Source organism: Halictus rubicundus, unplaced genomic scaffold, assembly GCF_050948215.1.
Source record: "Halictus rubicundus isolate RS-2024b unplaced genomic scaffold, iyHalRubi1_principal scaffold0253, whole genome shotgun sequence".
Taxonomy (NCBI): domain Eukaryota; kingdom Metazoa; phylum Arthropoda; class Insecta; order Hymenoptera; family Halictidae; genus Halictus; species Halictus rubicundus.
This window is the reverse complement of record NW_027488794.1, coordinates 72711-79320: the sequence shown is the minus strand read 5'-3', so window position 1 is coordinate 79320 and position 6610 is coordinate 72711.

The window sequence follows — 6610 nt, the reverse complement described above, 5'->3', positions numbered from 1 at the left end:
AGAATAGAGGATATAATAGGATAGAGGATAGGATAGGATAGAGGATAGGATAGGGTAGAGGATAGGATAGGATAGGATAGAGTATAGGATAGGGTAGAGGATAGGATAGGATTGAGGATAGGATAGGATAGAGGATAGGGTACAGGATTGGATAGGATACAGGATAGGATAGATGATAGTATAGGATAGAGGATAGGATAGGATAGGATAGATGATAGTATAGGATAGAGGATAGGATAGGATTGAGGATAGGATAGGATAGAGAATAGGATAGGATAGAGGATAGGAACGGATAGAGGATAGGATACGATAGAGGATAGTATAGGATAGAGGATAGGATAGTATAGAGAATAGTATAGGATAGACGATATTATAGGATAGAGGATATGATAGGATAGAGGATAGGAACGGATAGAGGATAGGATAGGGGATTGGATAGCATAGAGGACAGGATTCGATAGAGGATAGGATAGGGAAGAGGATAGGTTAGAGAATAGTATAGGATAGATGATATTATAGGATAGAGGATAGGATAGGATAGAGGATAGGATAGGATAGAGTATAGGATACGATAGAGGATAGTGTAGGATAGAGGACAGGATAGGATAGGGGAGAGGATAGGATTGAGGATAGGATAGAATAGTGGATATGATACGACAGAGCAGACGATAGATGATAGGATAGGATTGAGGATAGGATAGGATAGAGGATAGGATAGGATAGGGGATAGGATAGGATAGAGGATAGGATAGGATAGAGGATACGATATTATAGAGGATAGGATAGGATAGAGGATAGGATAGGGGATTGGATAGGATAGAGGATAGGATAGGGGATTGGATAGGATAGAGGATAGGATAGGAAAGAGGATAGGATAGGATAGAGGATGGAGGATAGAGGATAGGATAGGGTAGAGGATAGGATAGGATAGGATAGGATAGAGGATAGGATAGGGTAGAGGATAGGTTTGGATAGAGGATAGGATAGGGGATTGGATAGGATAGAGGATATAATAGGATAGAGGATAGGATAGGGGATTGGATAGGATAGAGGATATAATAGGATATATGATATTATAGGATAGAGCAAGGATAGGACAGAGGATACGATATTATAGAGAATAGGATAGGATAGCGGAAAGTATAGGATAGAGGATAGGATAGGATAGAGGATAGGATAGGATAAAGGATAGGATAGGATAGAGGATAGGATAGGATAGAGGATAGGATAGGATAGAGGATAGGATAGGATAGAGGATAGCATAGGATACAGGATAGGATAGGATAGAGGATAGGATAGGATAGAGGATACGATATAGGATTGGATAGGAAGAGAATAGGATACGATAGAGGATAGGATAGGATAGAGTATAGGATAGGATAGAGAATAGGATAGGATAGATGATATTATAGGATAGAGGATAGGATAGGATGGAGGATAGGATAGGATAGAGCATAAGGTAGGATAGTGGAAAGGATAGGACAGAGTATAGGATAGGATAGAGGATAGGGTCGGATAGAGGATAGGATAGGATAGAGGATAGGATATGATAGAGTATAGGATATAGGATTGGATAGGATAGAGGATAGGATACGATAGAGGATAGGATACGATAGATGATAGGATAGGATAGGATAGAGAATAGGATAGGATATATGATATTATAGGATAGAGGAAGGATAGGACAGAGGATACGATATTATAGAGGATAGGATAGGATAGCGGAAAGGATAGGACAGAGTATAGGATAGGATAGAGGATAGGGTCGGATAGAGGATAGGATAGGATAGAGGATAGGATATGATAGAGTATAGGATATAGGATTGGATAGGATAGAGGATAGGATACGATAGAGGATAGGATACGATAGATGATAGGATAGGATAGGATAGAGAATAGGATAGGATATATGATATTATAGGATAGAGGAAGGATAGGACAGAGGATACGATATTATAGAGGATAGGATAGGATAGCGGAAAGGATAGGATAGAGGATAGGATAGGATAGAGAATAGGATAGGATAGAAGAGAGGATAGAATAGAGGATAGGATAGGATAGAGGATAGGATAGGATAGAGGATAGGATAGCATAGATGATAGGATAGGATAGAGGATAGGATAGGATAGAGGATAGGATAGGATACAGGATAGGATAGGATAGAGGATAGGATAGGATAGAGGATACGATATAGGATTGGATAGGATAGAGAATAGGATACGATAGAGGAGAGTATAGGATTGGATAGACAATAGGATCGGATAGAGGATAGGATAGGATAGCGGAGAGGATAGGATAGAGGATAGGATAGGATAGGATAGGATACAGGATAGGATAGGATAGAGGATAGGATAGGGGATTGGATTGTATTGAAGATAGCAGACGATAGAGGATAGGATAGGATAGAGGATAGGATAGGATAGAGGATAGGATAGGATAGAGGATAGGATAGGATAGAGGATAGGATAGGATAGAGGATAGGATAGGATAGAGGATAGGATAGGATAGAGGATAGGATAGGATAGAGGATAGGATAGGATAGAGGATAGGATAGGATAGAGGATAGGATAGGATAGAGGATAGGATAGGATAGAGGATAGGATAGGATAGAGGATAGGATAGGATAGAGGATAGGATAGGATAGATTATAGAATAGCATAGAGGATAGGATAGCATAGGGTAGAGGATAGGATAGGGTAGAGGATAGGATAGGATAGAGGATAGGATAGGATAAAGGATATGATAGGATAGAGGATAGGATAGGATAGAGGATAGGATAGGATAGAGGATAGGATAGGATAGAGGATAGGATAGGATAAAGGATAGGATAGGATAGAGGATAGGATAGGATAGAGGATAGGATAGGATACAGGGTAGGATAGGATAGAGGATAGCATAGGATACAGAATAGGATAGGATAGTGGATAGGATAGGATAGAGGATACGATATAGGATTGGATAGGATAGAGAATAGGATACGATAGAGGAGAGTATAGGATTGGATAGACAATAGGATCGGATAGAGGATAGGATAGGATAGCGGAGAGGATAGGATAGAGGATAGGATAGGATAGGATAGGATACAGGATAGGATAGGATAGAGGATAGGATAGGGGATTGGATTGTATTGAAGATAGCAGACGATAGAGGATAGGATAGGATAGAGGATAGGATAGGATAGAGGATAGGATAGGATAGAGGATAGGATAGGATAGGATAGAGGATAGGATAGGATAGAGGATAGGATAGGATAGAGGATAGGATAGGATAGAGGATAGGATAGGATAGATTATAGAATAGCATAGAGGATAGGATAGCATAGGGTAGAGGATAGGATAGGGTAGAGGATAGGATAGGATAGAGGATAGGATAGGATAAAGGATATGATAGGATAGAGGATAGGATAGGATAGAGGATAGGATAGGATAGAGGATAGGATAGGATAGAGGATAGGATAGGATAAAGGATAGGATAGGATAGAGGATAGGATAGGATAGAGGATAGGATAGGATACAGGATAGGATAGGATAGAGGATAGCATAGGATACAGAATAGGATAGGATAGTGGATAGGATAGGATAGAGGATACGATATAGGATTGGATAGGATAGAGAATAGGATACGATAGAGGATAGGATAGGATTGGATAGAGAATAGGATGGGATAGAGGATAGGATAGGATAGAGTATAGGATAGGATAGAGAATAGGATAGGATAGATGATATTATAGGAAAGAGAATAGGATATGATAGAGGATACGATATTATAGTGGATCGGATAGGATAGAGGATCGGATAGGATAGAGGATAGGATAGGATAGAGGATAGGATAGGATAGAGGATAGGATAGGATAAGAGGATAGGATAGGATAGAGGATAGGATAGGAGAAAGGATAGGATAGGATAGAGGATAGGATAGGATAGAAGATAGGATAGGATAGAGGATAGGATAGGATGGAGAATAGGATAGGATAGATGATATTATAGGATAGAGGATAGGATAGGATGGAGGATAGGATAGGATAGAGCATAAGGTAGGATAGTGGAAAGGATAGGATAGAGGATAGGATAGGATAGAGGATAGGATAGGATAGGATAGAGGATAGGATAGGATAAGAGGATAGGATAGGATAGAGGATAGGATAGGATAGAGGATAGGATAGGATAGAGGATAGGATAGGATAGAGGATAGCATAGGATACAGAATAGGATAGGATAGTGGATAGGATAGGATAGAGGATACGATATAGGATTGGATAGGATAGAGAATAGGATACGATAGAGGATAGGATAGGATTGGATAGAGAATAGGATGGGATAGAGGATAGGATAGGATAGAGTATAGGATAGGATAGAGAATAGGATAGGATAGATGATATTATAGGATAGAGCAAGGATAGGACAGAGGATACGATATTATAGAGGATAGGATAGGATAGCGGAAAGGATAGGATAGAGGATAGGATAGGATAGAGAATAGGATAGGATAGAAGAGAGGATAGAATAGAGGATAGGATAGGATAGAGGATAGGATAGGATAGAGGATAGGATAGCATAAATGATAGGATAGGATAGAGGATAGGATAGGATAGAGGATAGGATAGGATACAGGATAGGATAGGATAGAGGATAGGATAGGATAGAGGATACGATATAGGATTGGATAGGATAGAGAATAGGATACGATAGAGGAGAGTATAGGATTGGATAGACAATAGGATCGGATAGAGGATAGGATAGGATAGCGGAGAGGATAGGATAGAGGATAGGATAGGATAGGATAGGATAGAGGATAGGATCGGATAGAGGATAGGATAGGATAGAGGATAGGATATGATAGAGTATAGGATATAGGATTGGATAGGATAGAGGATAGGATACGATAGAGGATAGGATACGATAGATGATAGGATAGGATAGGATAGAGAATAGGATAGGATATATGATATTATAGGATAGAGCAAGGATAGGACAGAGGATACGATATTATAGAGGATAGGATAGGATAGCGGAAAGGATAGGATAGAGGATAGGATAGGATAGAGGATAGGATAGGATAGAGGATAGGATAGGATACAGGATAGGATAGGATAGAGGATAGGATAGGATAGAGGATACGATATAGGATTGGATAGGATAGAGAATAGGATACGATAGAGGAGAGTATAGGATTGGATAGACAATAGGATCGGATAGAGGATAGGATAGGATAGCGGAGAGGATAGGATAGAGGATAGGATAGGATAGGATAGGATACAGGATAGGATAGGATAGAGGATAGGATAGGGGATTGGATTGTATTGAAGATAGCAGACGATAGAGGATAGGATAGGATAGAGGATAGGATAGGATAGAGGATAGGATAGGATAGACGATAGGATAGGATAGAGGATAGGATAGGATAGAGGATAGGATAGGATAGAGGATAGGATAGGATAGAGGATAGGATAGGATAGAGGATAGGATAGGATAGAGGATAGGATAGGATAGAGGATAGGATAGGATAGAGGATAGGATAGGATAGATTATAGAATAGCATAGAGGATAGGATAGCATAGGGTAGAGGATAGGATAGGGTAGAGGATAGGATAGGATAGAGGATAGGATAGGATAAAGGATATGATAGGATAGAGGATAGGATAGGATAGAGGATAGGATAGGATAGAGGATAGGATAGGATAGAGGATAGGATAGGATAAAGGATAGGATAGGATAGAGGATAGGATAGGATAGAGGATAGGATAGGATACAGGATAGGATAGGATAGAGGATAGCATAGGATACAGAATAGGATAGGATAGTGGATAGGATAGGATAGAGGATACGATATAGGATTGGATAGGATAGAGAATAGGATACGATAGAGGAGAGTATAGGATTGGATAGACAATAGGATCGGATAGAGGATAGGATAGGATAGCGGAGAGGATAGGATAGAGGATAGGATAGGATAGGATAGGATACAGGATAGGATAGGATAGAGGATAGGATAGGGGATTGGATTGTATTGAAGATAGCAGACGATAGAGGATAGGATAGGATAGAGGATAGGATAGGATAGAGGATAGGATAGGATAGAGGATAGGATAGGATAGAGGATAGGATAGGATAGATTATAGAATAGCATAGAGGATAGGATAGCATAGGGTAGAGGATAGGATAGGGTAGAGGATAGGATAGGATAGAGGATAGGATAGGATAAAGGATATGATAGGATAGAGGATAGGATAGGATAGAGGATAGGATAGGATAGAGGATAGGATAGGATAGAGGATAGGATAGGATAAAGGATAGGATAGGATAGAGGATAGGATAGGATAGAGGATAGGATAGGATACAGGATAGGATAGGATAGAGGATAGCATAGGATACAGAATAGGATAGGATAGTGGATAGGATAGGATAGAGGATACGATATAGGATTGGATAGGATAGAGAATAGGATACGATAGAGGATAGGATAGGATTGGATAGAGAATAGGATGGGATAGAGGATAGGATAGGATAGAGTATAGGATAGGATAGAGAATAGGATAGGATAGATGATATTATAGGAAAGAGAATAGGATATGATAGAGGATACGATATTATAGTGGATCGGATAGGATAGA